General features: G+C 45.3%; 1 pseudogene; it reads right to left on the bottom strand.

The window, feature by feature from the left end:
* Positions 1 to 3065: 3065 nt before the first annotated feature.
* Positions 3066 to 4651, bottom strand: LOC147967578 (protein FAR1-RELATED SEQUENCE 5-like; annotated as a pseudogene).
* Between the last annotated feature and the right edge of the window lie 12507 nt (positions 4652 to 17158).

Raw genomic sequence — 17158 nt, forward strand, 5'->3', positions numbered from 1 at the left:
GCATCACAGAGGTCACCATATGTGAATGTAGAGATGAGGAAGGATTTCACATGCAATGCAGAAACAAACAGAGTGTACGCACTGGTTCTGTTGCTTCGAGGAGGAGGAGGGACGAGAAGGACGTCGCAGGGTGATGATACAACGTGTGTGTTTCTTCCAGTAGCCACTTTTTTCCTGCTTTTTTCCTTTGCATTCAATGATCATTCTTATTGTTATTTTTCTCAACAGAAGCCTTTCTTTTGTTCTACATAATGCAAATGATAAACTATCGTGGTTACTTTTGCACAATCAAGGAGCTTGCTTAATCAATGAGAAAGGCAGGATGGATGAAGACACATGTCGTTGAGTTAGGGATTGAAGCAATCATGTACAACATACAGGTTGGGTCCATGAAAATAATCATCCTGTTAGGTTTATGGTAAGACAAATAAAACCCACCGTTTTGTCCTTTTGGTTTGCCACTGAAGTTGTTTCTTTATCATCTCATTCTACCTTTTTTCACAGACTTGGCTTCAAAAACTTGATTTCGATGTGAAGGAGCTGCATGACAGGTTCAAAGAATCAAACCGCTTGGATGAGCAAGACATGGTATGCTGTGATAGCCTGACTTATTAGGGATGATAGACTACTCATATCAATAAGGAATTCCTTCTTTTCCGGGAGCCCATTCGGACAGAACTCCAACGTTAAGCGTGCTCAGCTTGGAGTAGTGTCAGGATGGGTGACCGACCAGGAAGTTGCTCCCGGGTGCGCACGAGTGAGGACAAAGTGCGCAGAAAAGACTAGTATTGATCTGTGGGGCCAGTCTAGATCCCGCCAGGAGTAACGGCCACCGGCGGGTGTGTCCGGGGCGTTACAAGTTGGTATCAGAGCCGACCCTCGCGGTTACACGGATGGTTGCGGACAGGTGCGTGGTCATGTTGTTCATGACGTTTGTGACCCGTCGTGGCACTCGGCATGGCACATGTACCAGACTAGAAGCACAGACTTTTGTGCCAAGAGGGAACGTTCCTGTGGCCCGATGAGGACGTCGGTTCCTCTGAGTGGGGGTGTATGTGATAGCCTGACTTATTAGGGATGATAGACTACTCATATCAATAAGGAATTCCTCTTTTCCGGGAGCCCATTCGGACAGAACTCCAAAGTTAAGCATGCTCAGCTTGGAGTAGTGTCAGGATGGGTGACCAACCGGGAAGTTGCTCCCGGGTGCACACGAGTGAGGACAAAGTGCGCAGAAAAGACTGGTATTGATCTGCGGGTCCAGTCTGGATCTTGCCAGGAGTAACGACCACTGGCGGGTGTGTCCGGGGCGTTACATATGCTCCATGTGTTTAATAGTTTTCCCCTTTTAAAAACACTTTTAGTTTGTCTATAATCGTGTGTGTGTGTTGTTGTCTAAATTTCTATGACATGTGATACATAATTAGGATGGCTTTAGGTGCATGTACAGACCCCCTGCTGTGCATGTACAAACCACCCTGCTGTGTACCTACTATAATAGCCCCCTCAAGATATCATTGAGCAGTATCTGTCAGTTGGATTTTTTTACATATAAGTTGCCTGTTATAGAGTGCATTGTTGCCTAAAAAGTGCATGGGTATTAGTGACATTTTTTTCAGCACATGTTGAAAAACCAAGTGCACTGCCTGTGCTTTGTTGTTCAGAAGTCAGATTTTTTTCTTTATTTTTGGTTTCTACATATCCTTCGCATCGAGTCAAGTAAAGTTGCTCCTAAAAACTTAGGGTTGCCTGAGATCACATCAGAAAGTTGATGTTTTTTCTATTTTTTCAAAGGTCATTTTTGAGAAGCTGATATCAGGAAATCATAGGGAGTTGCTTGAAATCACATCATAAGTTGCTCATAAAAACTCACGGAGTTGCCCGATAAGCCATTCCAGAAGCTTCATACACATGTCAGAAGTTTTTTGATGTTTTTTAGTGTTTTGAGAGCCATATCAGAAGTTGCCTAAAATTCTAGAGAGTTGCCTAAAAATCATATCAGATGTTGCTCCTAAAAACATATAGAGTTGCCCAAAATCATATCGGCAGTTTATGTCCTTGTTATGCACCACTTTTCTGTTATAGCTGACATGGTTTTTTTGAAGGTTATGATTCCCGTGCTTGAAAATTTAGATCCAGAGAATGCCGATGGTGCACACCACTACTAGATATTCAACATCAATCTGAGGGACAAAAGGTTCAAAGTGTTTGACTCATGGAGGATGTTAAAAAAAGCAAGAGGCTGGATGATGTAGCAAGGGCTATTGTAGCAGTAGTTCATGTGTTGTGGGACAAATACTATCCAAAACAAGCAAAGACAATGGACAAGTTCCCGCTTCTGGATATCGATGCACCAAAGTAGACTGTATCATAAGGACTAACCCACCTACATACATCTCGTTGTTATAAGACGAAGTTTTGCCTTTTTTTGCAAGTGCTTTCTTGACATCTGTTTTTTTGTAGTGGTGACTGTAGCATATTCACATTTGAATGCGTTATTGTGGAATGAGACATGGCTCCCAAACTATGCACAAAGCGACATACCAAACATCAGGAAGAAAATGACCATCTCCATGCTGAAGTGTGACCTGAACAAGATTCCATGGCAGGAGATTCTCAAACTGGTCAACAAGTGAATGAATAACTAGGTATATTTTTTTCCTGATCAATGTGTGCCATTAGAGAACACCAATGTGAATGCTAATGTGTTCAATTAGAAAACACACAAAAGTTTGTTCCAAAACCACCTATAACAAGTTTGCAGAAATCATAAGCGTCCATAGGTTTTTGCAAGTTTACGAGTATGGAATATAAGCACAAATGTCAAACATCCACCTCCACATGTCTCCAATTTGTGAATTTAAAGCTAGGAAAACACATAATTTAAAAAAAGACCCTGCAAATCATTCTCATAGTTGCTTTTTTGAAACTGGCAGTTGCTTGATTTCCCTTCTACATCTGCTCAGAAATCAGACCACAATTGCTTCATATCCCCGAACATTGTTGCTCTTTTTTGCTTCAGCTAGTTTGCAAGCGCAGGGGTTATTATCTTCATGTGGTTACGATCACAGCAGCTTCCCTAGGCATGTCGCGGGAGTGTGATCGATTGATTCACAAATGCTGCACTTGTTCTATTTCTTAGGGTGTAGCTCCAGTGCTGATTTGAAGCGCCTGCTGCGGCTGCGCCCTTTTGTGACTGACCGAGGTGGATCCATAGGAGCAGTGGGGGCAGGGGTGCAGGAGGTTGGTTTGAACCACTTGGGGCATTAGGGTTTGATGCTTCCCTAGCCTAGGCCGCTTCTCGGGCTGCCTTTAGCATCTTCTTCCTCACTTTATTCAGCTTAGTGACCTCAATATCTACTGCTTTCATGTGCCTCCTAACTGCAGTGGCTGCCTCATCACTAGTCATTGCCTTCTTGGCTAGCTTTGCAAAATTCATTGTCAGAGTCACTTGTCGAACTTGGTTCTCTGACTCAGCAGGCAAGTCCGTTGGAGGGCCCTCGTTAGTTGGCGGTGGTGCACTTGGCACTGCATCTTGTCTCCAGCGGCGCTTGATGTAGTGTGCAGGTATCTCATTAACGCCAAGGTGTGTGAAGATTTTATAGACATGGCAAAGTATGTCATCCCTATGCCACTTGCAACATTCACAATCATAGATTGCTAGCTCTGGCCTCACTGTGACTAGGTACTTCCTTGAGCCATACCCTTGAACTTCTTCTGTTTTGGGCTCAAGGTAATAGAAGTTGATTCCAGCGAGGCGCACATCGTACTGGCCAATCATCTGAAACTCTGTTCTAAATTTCACATAGATGTCCCTAGTGTATGCCTTGTAGGCATGCCTCTCAATGGGGAACCACGACCATCTTTGTGCATCTAGATGCTCTGTCCGGTAGTCGTTCCCACCCTCCCTCACGAGTATGTGTACCTGAATCTTCTCAAATTGCTTGATGAAGTTGAGAATTGACTTGTGTGGGTTCACATAGCACTTCAACACAGCATTAAACCCTTCGCTGCATTGCGTTGACTAAAGGAAAGGGAAGAACCTGAGTTTGAAGTAACACGACACCCATGTAGCGCGGTATTCATAGAGTTTCTCAAAGTGGCCATCCATAAGACCTTCATATTTCAATTGAAGTGCAGCCCATTTCCTTTCAAATTCAGTCGGGGTGAAACTGAAATCAATGCATTCATTGAAGTCTTTCACCAAATTCGGGTTCCTAGCCAACACAGGACTAAGCTTCTCTTGTGCTTTCTTCATTATATGCCAACGACAACAACGGTGGATCGTTGTCGGGAACTTCCTCTTGATAGATTGTGCCATAACAACATCTTGGTCCGTGATGATGTTTTCCGGAGCCAAACCATCCATTGTCTCTAGGAAACCATCAAACAACCAGTCACAACTTGAGGCTAGTTCCTGCCGCACAAATCCACATCCAAGCATAATTGTCTGCCCATGTCTGTTGATGCCAATGAAGGGGGCAAACGGCATACTGTACATGTTCGTGAGATAAGTTGCATCAAACGATATGCAATCATGATAAGCCTCCGCGTATGCTTTCCGTGCCGCACCATCCACCCAAAACAAGTTTTCTTTCCTGCCTTCCGCATCTGTCTTGCATTTAAAGAAGAATCCTGGGTCGTTTTCCATCACCTTGAAAAAGTAGTTTAGTGTTTCTTTAATGTCAGTGTCCTTAGTTGGGGCATTGACCTTCGAACAGTGTTTATGGATGGCTTTAGCTGTGTACGAAACAATTAACTCCGAGCCGTAGTATGATGACATTATCAGCATCATCTTTCCTGGCATATAAAAAACAGAAATTGTGTTTTCAGGACAAACTAACCTCAATGCAGCGAGCAACATGTTTTTATAGAGATCATAAAGCAACAATTATGCATAAGTAGAACAAGACCAAGTCTGTTTCCCACCAAGTGTTTTTTCTTCTGGGTGATGCTTTTTTTGAATTTATCAGAGTTGCACCGAAAATGAACATAGTTGCCTCAGTTTACTGTTTAAGTTGTCATGCTGTTTTCCTAATCAACATCGCCCATGAACCCTAAGCACCTTATACTAGGATAGGAAAGAAAGCCAAGTAGTTGAGCTAGGAATAGGCAACACCAAGGTTTTTCTGCTGGGTCATGCTTTTTTAAATTACCACAGTTGCATAAAAATGAACATAGTTGCATAAAAAATGAACATTGTTGACTCAGGTCAAAGTACTTGACGCAAGAATAAGTAACAGTTCTCTAGTAACAAGATTTAATCCAATGTGAGTTGTACCTGCTATCAAGTTGCAGTCGTTTAGGCGAGTCAGAATTTTTTTCTCTTCCGGCAGGATGCCTTGGTGAGAATGGAGGTACTTCGAAAGCGATGGCTTGTCAATCAGTGGGTGGTTGTGATCTGCAATAAAAGTGATAACCTCCCATCTGACATCTTCAAGCTTCACCACCATCTTAGGACGACATTTTGTTTGCTTCACAGTTTCTCGCTTCCTCTTCTTCTTGAAAGTGTGTTCCTCACTATCCTCTTCAACACCTTGTTCAGGTGAACTTGGGCATGTAGTGCTTTTGTTTGACGAGGCAACATCTGGGATACCAACCCTCTCAGCTGGTTTGCGGAACTTGTTACATCAAAATTGTTGTTTTTCCAGCACGCCTGTGTAGGCCGACCTGTAAGACGTATTCGATTTGATTGAAAAGCCCTTCATCAAAGAGTAGCGATTGTAGTGTTCCCTCGCATCCTCTAATGTGTCGAAGCGCATGCCAACGTAAGGTTGTTGTGGCTGTGACCCAGCTTCTTCCTCTTCCAACTCATGTGCCTCATGAACTAAAGCATTAGTAGGAGCAACCATAGGTGGGGGAGCAGCAACACGATTGTCCGGGACATGAGTAGTGTTATAGCCAATGTTGGGGTCAGGAGACTCACCAACCTCCTCCTCCAAATGTTGATTCTCATGCTCATCCCCTACATGCCAGAAGGGTGCACCCAACTCGACTGAAATGTTGATGGACTCTACGTCAAGCGGTGGTTCATTCAGATCAATCATCACGAACAATCAACCTACAACAAATTGTGTGTTAGCCCACCACAAAAGCATGCATGACCTTTTCGACAAAAACTAGTTGTAGAATAAAAGGAGCAACTATAAACACTTGTTTGGGCAACTATAAAGTTAAACAGAAGCAATTTATATCTTCTTTTTTCTCAAAAGTTTCTTGTTTCTCTTTTTTCTTATATGTTTTATGTTTCTACCAGTATGACACACATAAATAGCAGCATAGATTTGTTTTACATGATATGGCTGATTCATTTGTGCCTTTTTTCAGCAGCAGATTACAACTTTTGATGATGGGAAACAACGTGCATATCTGATGGAGAGCTTACTAGGAGCAGAAGGCCTATCATTTGGTGTAGTTTATGTCTTTTTTATTTTTTTAGTGAGACCATATGCAATGTAGCAAAGTATCTTAGTGTGGGATTGTTCAAATCTATTTATCACGTGTCCGTAGTTTTGTGCGCTTGTCGTTTGTGTCTTTTTAGCAAGAACCAGTTTGTGTCTTTTTAGCAAGAACCATACTGACATGGCAAAAGTTGTGTGTTAACACATACAAGTTACTACTTTCTACCCCCGCTTCTAACATGAGTTTGTTTGCATGAGTTTTATGTTCTTGGTAGTACATGCTTCAATGCACAGGGAGTTGCATGTGTTTTAGTACTAGAGTTGCCATGTTCTTACATCTGGTAGAGGCAACTGTAGATTTTTTGAACAGCTAACGCTTGCACAGATCTTTTTTTAATAGAGTTGCTTCAAAAATGAACATAGTTGCCAAAGTTAACTGTTCGAGTTGTCAGGTTTGTTTCCTGATCAGGGTCACTCATGAACCACAAGCACCTTATACCAGGATAGGAAAGAAAGCCAAGTAGGTTTCAATGCATACAATATAGAGATGCACCTGCAAAGCACCTTGCAAAACTATGCAATGGTCCTGCATTTTGTTTCGCACTAGAGTTGCCCTATTTTTGTACTAGTGTTGTTTTTTGTGTCATAACAGTTGCTCAAGATGCATGCCATACATAGGGGTTGGCTCAAAGAAGTCTACAATTTGCTTTTTCACCAGATCAAAAGAACGAACTAAAAACTAGACTAGCTAGTTGATATTCAAGCAGGGAAGGGCTGGGGTGGTTGAGTAGGGAACAGAGAGGAGTCGGGTGGAGGTGGTGCTTACGTTTTTGGAGGCAGGTAGGTCTCATTTTTTGTCTCCAGATCTGATTTTTGGAGAAAGGAGGAGGAAGGAGGCGTTCCTGCATCGGCTTTGTTCTTCGAGACGCCATTGATGGGCCAGATCTCGTTTAGAGGAAGAAAGGAGGAGCATGGAGGAAGAAGGGGACCCTTGCGTCGGCTTTTCCTTCAAGGAAAAGGGGAGGAGGGGGTCGTGTGAGGCACGTGCGCAAGGGAGTGTGGCCGGGGGTGCGGGGAGGGGGTGGGGACCGAAGCTTGGGGCGACGACAGGCGTGACAAAGCATGGAGCGCACGCTTTCCTTTTTCCGTGTCCGCGCGCACGCTGACAAGTTTCTTTCCTTATTGAGGATGGCGATCACTGGAGCAAACGGGCGCTCGGGTGCCAGCTAGCTAGGACCTACTAGATATATGGCCTTTGACCCTTTCATAGAAAAGGCAGCACGGTCGAACCTATACAAGGTGATGAGGAAAAACTCTTAGAAAACATATGAAAAATCAAAAGAGAATACAAGAGTGCATACACTCCATCAAGACACATCCAAGGCTACTAACTAGAAGGGAGACCCGCCCCTCGTGAGAAACCATTGTGCCTCGATCCAACACACACACACACCAAGTTGTCGCTGGATAGGGACCCCTTCCCCTCTTGCTCCAGACCATGGAGCATCGACCTACCTGCAGACAACAAGGACAGAGAGTGATGCTTTGACGTCACGTGCAGAAGATAGGAACCCATCATGACCTCCCCAAGAAAGAGCCGAAGTAGCGTCAAGATAGGATCTGAGCTTGCTCGCTGATGTCAAAGAAACACAAACGCATGGCACCTATGCTCCACGAAAAAGCTCCCAAGAGGGTGTTGACGCAACACAAAGCTGCGATCAAGGCCGAAGATATGGTCAAGGGTTTTCACCTGAAGCCCTGAGATGGGGATAGGTACCATAACGACACCCTTAAGAGGAGACGGTACCATCGGCATCACCGCCGGCGAGCGGAGCATTCACCCGGAGAGTCTTCAGCGCCACATCGAGGTGCCACGGTCCAAGTCCACTGCCACAAAAATAGGTCTCCGCACCACGATCTGGACGGTTAGACTACAAAAGCACGACCACCGCCATGATTGCCGCTTCCTCACACCTTGTTGCCCACACCGCCAAGGGGAAATGCCACCACAACACCACTCGTCGAAGAGCTGACTGTACAACCCACTTTCTAGGGTCGCCGCCTCGACATCCTAGTTCTCACCGCTCCAATCCCCGCCTGGCCATCCGTCACTGCCCATCAAAGTAACGAGACAAAATGGATCTCCTTTCTGCCCCTAGACGAGCCCACACTGCTCCTTGAGGCGCTCGTGTAACCTCGACCCACAACAAAGGTCCCAAGTCCTTAGATCGGCTCCACAGCCTGCGGGCCCAGATCTGATAGGTCCCGACTAGCCAACCCATGGTCTTGTAGCCCTTTGTGTAGGCTACACGACGCGTGCCTCATAAACTCGGACTCGGAGATGACCTGCACTGGCGTTCCCCCTGGGATAGTGAGTGGCATCTCTCTGGAGAATCAGACCACACGCCGGTGTTGTCACTCGGGTTTCATGGCATGTCCTCACTCGGACCTCTATTCAACCTCTCCCGAGAGACATATAGATGCCACCGAGTATTGCCCAGCAATCAACCCAATCTGATCAATTAGAAAACGTATAGTCCAGAATCCGTGGAAGTTCCATTCAAATCGTAGTGGACTAAAGCTTGACGACGGGCGCCGAGTGCCCCCGCAGTGCTCGGGCCACATCAGGTTTTTAGTAAGCTCATTCTACAAAACCACAACAGATTCGGGGGCTAAACCTATTGGAGCGTCACTTGTCGGCATGTTCCTCACTCAACTTTCTACTTTTAATAAAATATGCTCAATACCTAACGCTCACTCTTTGTCTCCAACTCTATCCCGACCCGATCGTCTGGTTGGCAAGAGCAAAAGCTAACGGTCAATGTAAGAAGTACTTCTGGAACGATTACTCCTTGGAGTATCCAATTTTTTTCTACAGTCGGTAGTTTCGAGGCTGAGTTCATTCATCGTGCCAAGTGCATGAAGATTCGCCCGCTTCACCCAGTTTTAGGCTGAATTTATTTACTCTTTCGAGTGCATGAAGATCAGTCCGAATGATTTAGCTCTAGGCTGAGCTTATTTACCATGCCAAGCGCATGAAGATCCATCCGTTTGACTCAATTTCAAACTAAAAGATATTTAGTATGTCGACTGCATGGAGGTTCACCAGGAGACTTAAATCCTCCGCCGGACTTATCTAGTCCGATAGAGGCTCGGGGACTACACTCAGTGTGTGCGCTCAGTGTGCCTCCACTGAAAGAGAACTCAAAAAGAAACATTGGCAAATCCAGCAACAACATCCAAGTACAACAAACACTACAGACTCCAACTGACTACGAGCAATCAGTCAGAGTCTTGGGGGATACACCCTATGGGTGCGCTGATCGCGCATCCATAGAATAAAATTCTGAGTAATCAGTTACTCGGTGCAGGACCAGCTCTAGATCACTCAAAAATAATTGCTATAAGGTGAGTTTAACGCTCCTCCGTGGACCCGTTTTGAGCCTTCTTCTAGCACTCAAAGCGTGAAACTCATATGTTTGGATCTAGAGCCGACTCGCATTGACGTTCCTCCGGGATAAGAATGGGCATCTCCCTGAGAGAGCAGTCCATGCATCAATCTTGTTGCCCAGATTTAATGACACCCCCATGCCCTGATCATGAGTTAACCTCTTCCGATATATGAACGACTGTCACCAAGTTTCTCATCGCGGCCACTTACCCTAGATCAATCGGGAAGCGCAGTGCTAGAATCCATTGAAATTTTGTTCGAACCTTGGTTCTTTTAAAGCACAATGATGGGAAACGAGTATTTTCATAATCGCTTGGACCAAATTGTGTCTTTCGCAAAATCATTCTGCAAAACCTCAACTGAGTCGGGGCCTAATGTTGGGGATACACATAACAGGTAGACCCATGAAAGGGTCAAAGAATTATAAAAACATGAGGCCCATACGACAGATAGGTCCACATCAATTTCATACCATACATCAAGCTACTCAGATGATATGTATGTAACATTACTCGGATAATGTCTAGGCCAGCATCACTCGGACAATCAACATACCATCTACTTAGATGACCATCAACTCACTCCGATGTATGAAGACGAATAGTCCGCATGGTGGTCTCATAGTGGACTGATAATATGGCATTGATGCTCCACCTTGTAACATATGAGTTGAGGCGCTAGCACACTCTATATAAGCCACCCCCATCACTAGACTTGGGGGCTCATTCTTCCCCTCACTCTCATCTCTCTCACCACTAGTCTCAGGACATAGCTCAGGCATGGAGATCCATTCTCCCCTCTCTCTCTCTCTCTCAAATACACCATGTAACTTCGTGTTCATGACAGATAAAAGAAAGCCTCTCCGAAGCACGAGACGTAGGGTTGTTATCTCCGCCGTGAGAGGCCCGAACTCGCTAAAATCATTCATGCCACCCATTTCCATCTCGATAGATCATACTCCTTTACCCTACCCCTTACTATTGTGGAAATCGTTCCCACGACAAGCGCATGGGCACATGTGCCGTTGAGTGAGGGGCCACGCGATAATGGGATAATGGGCCCCACGCGATTACTCCCTTCTTCCTTCGGTATCGGACGAGGCTGGCTCACGTTGAATGACCGTTGGGGACAAATCTACATGGCAACCGTAAAATTAGGATTCTAAGGAGCCGAAGCTACTTAATGCAAAAAAAAGAAACCGCTACTACTTAAAAACAACTTATGGTTCTCTCATCCACCTCGTTATTTGTCCAACATTTCTCTTTTCCTCTTGTATTTTAATTACTTACATGGCAAGACAATAAGTTCTTACTACGACTTTAGCAAATAGAATCTTAATTTTTAATTAGGTAGGTATATGACTGACATTATTTGGATAAACAACTATTTAGACACTCACATTAATATGGAAGGTAATCATGGGCTAAAGGCATCTCCAATATCGAGAATCAAACGGCCCGCAACCGTCTTGACATCGCCATCCGGACGTGTTTTCTTATCCAACGTGGGCCTGTATCAGCCGATCATCGGTCCGGACACGACTTTTCCAGCAAACCAGAAACAAACCGGGGGGATTTGCAGGCATTCGGACCGCTGCCACGCACACGTCTGACTGCCTTGGCCCACCAAAAGTCCCTCTCCTGGCCCACACATTTCAACGCTCAAAACCAACTGCCAACATTCGTATTGGCCTAGAGCGCATGCGACTGCTGACTGGAGTCATTATTGTGTATTTCAACTTGAAAAAAGAAGCTTAAAAATTAACTTCTCATATTCATCTTTTCATATGGATGAAAATTCACATTTAAAGGGTGAACCGAATTATATGGCATGTGACATATACAGATATAAAAAGGGATTGGACCCTTTATATGTTCAATTTGTTGGTTCTCAGCTAGCTAGGGATCATTTCCTGAAAGGTAGGACCTTGGTACTATTATAATTGCATGTACTCTGAACTAGTGTTTGAGACATAATTATGCATGTGTATTTTATGTACGATTGCAAATAGTATCATCAGGATTGCGACTCCCCGTTCTTCTCACAACAACTAAGTCGATCGTAGCATTCACATTTACCAGATCCGAAGCCCTTGCCGTCACCGTGTATCTGAGACCACATGATTCGCGGCTCCCAGCTCAAACATGACATCTGATCCATGATGCCATGAACAACCACTGTCTGTCCCCTCACCCAGTGTTTCTGGAAGTTCCTGAGGTTATCAGGCTTTGCAGCGTGTGACACTACACTGTTGGGGAACGTAGCAGAATTTAAAATTTTCTACGCATCACCAAGATCAATCTATGGAGTTATCTAGCAACGAGGGAAAGGGGAGTGCATCTATATATCCTTGTAGATCGCGAGCGGAAGCGTTCAAGAGAAAGGGGTTGATGGAGTCGTACTCGTCGTGATGCAAATCACCGATGACCGAGCGCCGAACGGACGGCACCTCCACGTTCAACACACGTACGGTTGGGAAGACGTCTCCTCCTTCTTGATCCAGCAAGGGGAAAGGAGAGGTTGATGGAGATCCAGCAGCATGACGGCGTGGTGGTGGAAGCAACGGTGATATCGGCAGGGCTTCGCCAAGCTCAGCGAGAGGGAGAGGTGTCACGGGAGGGAGAGGGAGGCGCCAGGGGCTAGGGTGCGGCTGCCCTCCCTCCCCTCCACTATATATAGGGGCCCTAGGGGGGGGGCTCCGGCCCTAGAGATTGGATCTCAAGGAGGGCGGCGGCCAAGGGGGGTGGCTTGCCCCCCAAGCCAAGTGGGGCGCCCCCCCACCCCTAGGGTTTCCAACCCTAGGCGCAGGGGGAGGCCCAAGGGGGCGCACCAGCCCACCAGGGGCTGGTTCCCTTCCCCACTTCAGCCCATGGGGCCATTCGGGATAGGCGGCCCCACCCGGTGGACCCCCGGGACCCTTCCGGTGGTCCCGGTACAATATCGGTGACCCCCGAAACTTTCCCGATGGCCGAAATTGGACTTCCTATATATAATTCTTCACCTTCGGACCATTCCGGAACTCCTCGTGACATCCGGGATCTCATCCGGGACTCCGAACAACTTTCGGGTTATCGCATACTAATATCTCTAAAACCCTAGCGCCACCGAACCTTAAGTGTGTAGACCCTATGGGTTCGGGAGACACGCAGACATGACCGAGACGGCTCTCCGGTCAATCACCAACAGCGGGATCTGGATACCCATGTTGGCTCCCACATGCTCCTCGATGATCTCATCGGATGAACCGCGATGTCGAGGATTCAATCAATCTCGTATACAATTCCCTTTGTCAATCGGTACGTTACTCGCCCGAGACTCGATCGTCGGTATCCCAATACCTCGTTCAATATCGTTACCGGCAAGTCACTTTACTTGTACCGTAATGCATGATCCCGTGATCAACCACTTGGTCACATTGAGCTCATTATGGTGATGCATTATCGAGTGGGCCCAGAGATACCTCTCCGTCATACGGAGTGACAAATCCCAGTCTCGATTCGTGCCAACTCAATAGACACTTTCGGAGATACCCGTAGTGCATATTTATAGTCACCCAGGCACACCCAAAGCACTCCTACGGTATCCGGGAGTTGCACAATCTCATGGTCTAAGGAAATGATACTTGACATTCGGAAAAGCTCTAGCAAACGAACTACACAATCTTTGAGCTATGTTTAGGATTGGGTCTTGTCCATCACATCATTCTCCTAATGATGTGACCGCGTTATCAATGACATCTAATGTCCATAGTTAGGAAACCGTGACTATCTTTTGATCAACGAGCTAGTCAACTAGAGGCTCACTAGGGACGTGTTGTGGTCTATGTATTCACACATGTATTACGATTTTCGGATAACACAATTATAGCATGGACAATAGACAATTATCATGAACAAGGAAATATAATAATAACCATTTTATTATTGCCTCTAGGGCATATTTCCAACAGTCTCCCACTTGCACTAGAGTCAATAATCTAGTTACATTGTGATGTATCGAACACCCATAGAGTTCTGGTGTTGATCATGTTTTGCTCTAGGGAGAGGTTTAGTCAACGTATCTGCCACATTCAGGTCCGTATGTACTTTACAAATATCTATGTCTCCATTTTGAACACTTTCACGAATGGAGTTGAAGCGACGCTTGATATGCCTGGTCTTCCTGTGAAACCTGGGCTCCTTGGCAAGGGCAATAGCTCCAGTGTTGTCACAGAAGAGAGTCATCGGGCCCGACGCATTGGGAATGACTCCTAGGTCGGTAATGAACTCCTTCACCCGGATTGCTTCTTGTGCTGCCTCCGAGGCTGCCATGTACTCCGCTTCACATGTAGATCCCGCCACAACGCTTTGCTTGCAACTGCACCAGCTTACTGCCCCACCATTCAAAATGTACACGTATCCGGTTTGTGACTTAGAGTCATCCAGATCTGTGTCGAAGCTAGCATCGACGTAACCCTTTACGATGAGCTCTTCGTCACCTCCATAAACGAGAAACATATCCTTAGTCCCCTTCAGGTGCTTCAGGATATTCTTGACCGATGTCCAGTGTTCCATGCCGGGATTACTTTGGTACCTTCCTACCAAACTTACGGCAAGGTTTACATGAGGTCTAGTACACAACATGTCATACATAATAGACCCTATGGCCGAGGCATATGGGACGACACTCATCTTTTCTCTATCTTCTGCCGTGGTCGGGCATTGAGCCGTGCTCAATTGCATGCCTTGCAATACAGGCAAGAACCCCTTCTTCGACTGATCCATATTGAATTTCTTCAATATCTTGTCAAGGTACGTACTTTGTGAAAGACCAATGAGGCGTCTCGATCTATCTCTATAGATTTTGATGCCTAATATATAAGCAGCTTCTCCAAGGTCCTTCAGGCTGTGTTCAGTTGAGAGGGATTCAAAGGGGGTTTGGCAGGGATTGAAGTGGATTTAATCCCTTGCAAGTCAAAACCTCCCCAAATCCCCGCCAATCCTCTTGTGGAGGGGTGTAACCGAACAAGGCCTCATTGAAAAACACTTTTTCAAGTAGGCCTTTATGCTTTCCAAGAATTCTATATCATTTCCCATGAACAGTATGTCATCCACATATAATATGAGAAATGCTACGGAGCTCCCACTCACTTTCTTGTAAACACAGGCTTCTCCATAAGTCTGTGTAAACCCAAACGCTTTGATCATCTCATCAAATCGAATGTTCCAACTCCGAGATGCTTGCACCGGCCCATATATTGAGCGTTGGAGCTTGCACACCTTGTTAGCATTCTTAGGATCGACAAAACCTTCCGCCTGCATCATATACAATTCTAGAAAGCCGTTAAGGAATGCTGTTTTGACGTCCATTTGCCATATCTCATAATCATAGAATGCGGCAATTGCTAACATGATTCAGACGGACTTCAACTTTGCTAGGGGTGAGAAAGTCTCATCGTAGTCAACCCCTTGAAATTGTCGATAACCCTTAGCGACAAGCCGAGCTTTATAGATGGTCACATTACCATCCGCGTCTGTCTTCTTCTTAAAGATCCATTTATTTTCTATGGCTCGCTGATCATCGGGCAAGTCAGTCAAAGTCCATACTTCGTTTTCATACATTGATCCAATCTCGGATTTCATGGCTTCCAACCATTTGTCGGAATCTGGGCCCGCCATCGCTTCCTCATAGTTCGAAGATTCACCGTTGTCTAACAACATGATTTCCAAGACAGGGTTGCCGTACCACTCTGGTGTGGAACGTGTACTTGTGGACCTACGAAGTTCAGTAGCAACTTGATCTGAAGTTTCATGATCATCATCATTAACTTCCTCTCTAGTTGGTGCAGGCACCTCAGGAACATTTTCCTGAGTTGCGCCACTTTCCGGTTCAAGAGGTAATACTTCATCAAGTTCTACTTTCCTCCCACTTACTTTTTTTGAGAGAAACTCTTTCTCTAGAAAGGATCCATTCTTGGCAACAAAGATCTTGCCTTCGGATTTGAGGTAGAAGGTATACCCAATAGATTCTTTAGGGTATCCTATGAAGACGCATTTTTTCGACTTGGGTTCAAGCTTTTCAGGTTGAAGTTTCTTGACATAAGCATCGCCCCAAACTTTTAGAAACGACAGCTTAGGTTTCTTCCCAAACCATAATTCATACGGTGTCGTGTCAACGGATTTTGATGGAGCCCTATTTAAAGTGAATGCGGCAGTCTCTAAAGCATAGCCCCAAAATGACAGCGGCAGATCGGTAAGAGACATCATAGATCGCACCATATGTAATAGAGTGCGATTACGAAGTTCGGACACACCATTACGCTGAGGTGTTCCAAGGCGGCGTGAGTTGTGAAACTATTCCACATTTCCTTAAGTGCATGCCAAATTCGTGACTCAAGTATTCTCCCCCACGATCTGATCGCAAGAACTTGATTTTCCTGTCACGTTGATTCTCAACCTCACTCTGAAATTCCTTGAACTTTTCAAAGGTCTCAGACTTGTGTTTCATTAAGTAGACATACCCATATCTACTCAAGTCATCAGTGAGGGTGAGAACATAACGATAGCCACCGCGAGCCTCAACACTCATTGGACCGCACACATCAGTATGTATGATTTCCAATAAGTTGGTTGCTCGCTCCATTGTTCCTGAGAACGGAGTCTTGGTCATTTTACCCATGAGGCATGGTTCGCACGTGTCAAATGATTCGTAATCAAGAGACTCCAAAAGTCCATCTGCATGGAGCTTCTTCATGCGTTTGACACCTATGTGATCAAGGCGGCAGTGCCACAAGTATGTGGGACTATCATTATCAACCTTACATCTTTTGGTATTTACACTATGAATATGTGTAACATTACGCTCGAGATTCACTAAGAATAAACCATTCATCAGTGGGGCATGACCATAAAACATATCTCTCATATAAATATAACAACCATTATTCTCGGATTTAAATGAGTAGCCATCTTGAATTAAACGAGATCCTGATACAATATTCATGCTCAAAGCTGGCACTAAATAACAATTATTGAGGTTTAAAACTAATCCCATAGGTAAATGTAGAGGTAGCGTGCCGACGACGATCACATCGACCTTGGAACCATTCCCGACGCACATCGTCACCTCGTCCTTCGTCAGTCTCCGCTTATTCCGCAGCTCCTGCTTTGAGTTACAAATGTGAGCAACCGCACCGGTATCAAATACCCAGGAGCTACTACGAGTACTGGTAAGGTACACATCAATTACATGTATATCACATATACGTTTAGTGTTGCCGGCCTTCTTGTCCGCTAAGTATTTGGGGCAGTTCCGCTTTCAGTGACCA

Source organism: Triticum urartu, chromosome 5A (assembly GCF_056163025.1).
Source record: "Triticum urartu cultivar PI428250 chromosome 5A, HENAU_Tu73, whole genome shotgun sequence".
Taxonomy (NCBI): Eukaryota; Viridiplantae; Streptophyta; class Magnoliopsida; order Poales; family Poaceae; genus Triticum; species Triticum urartu.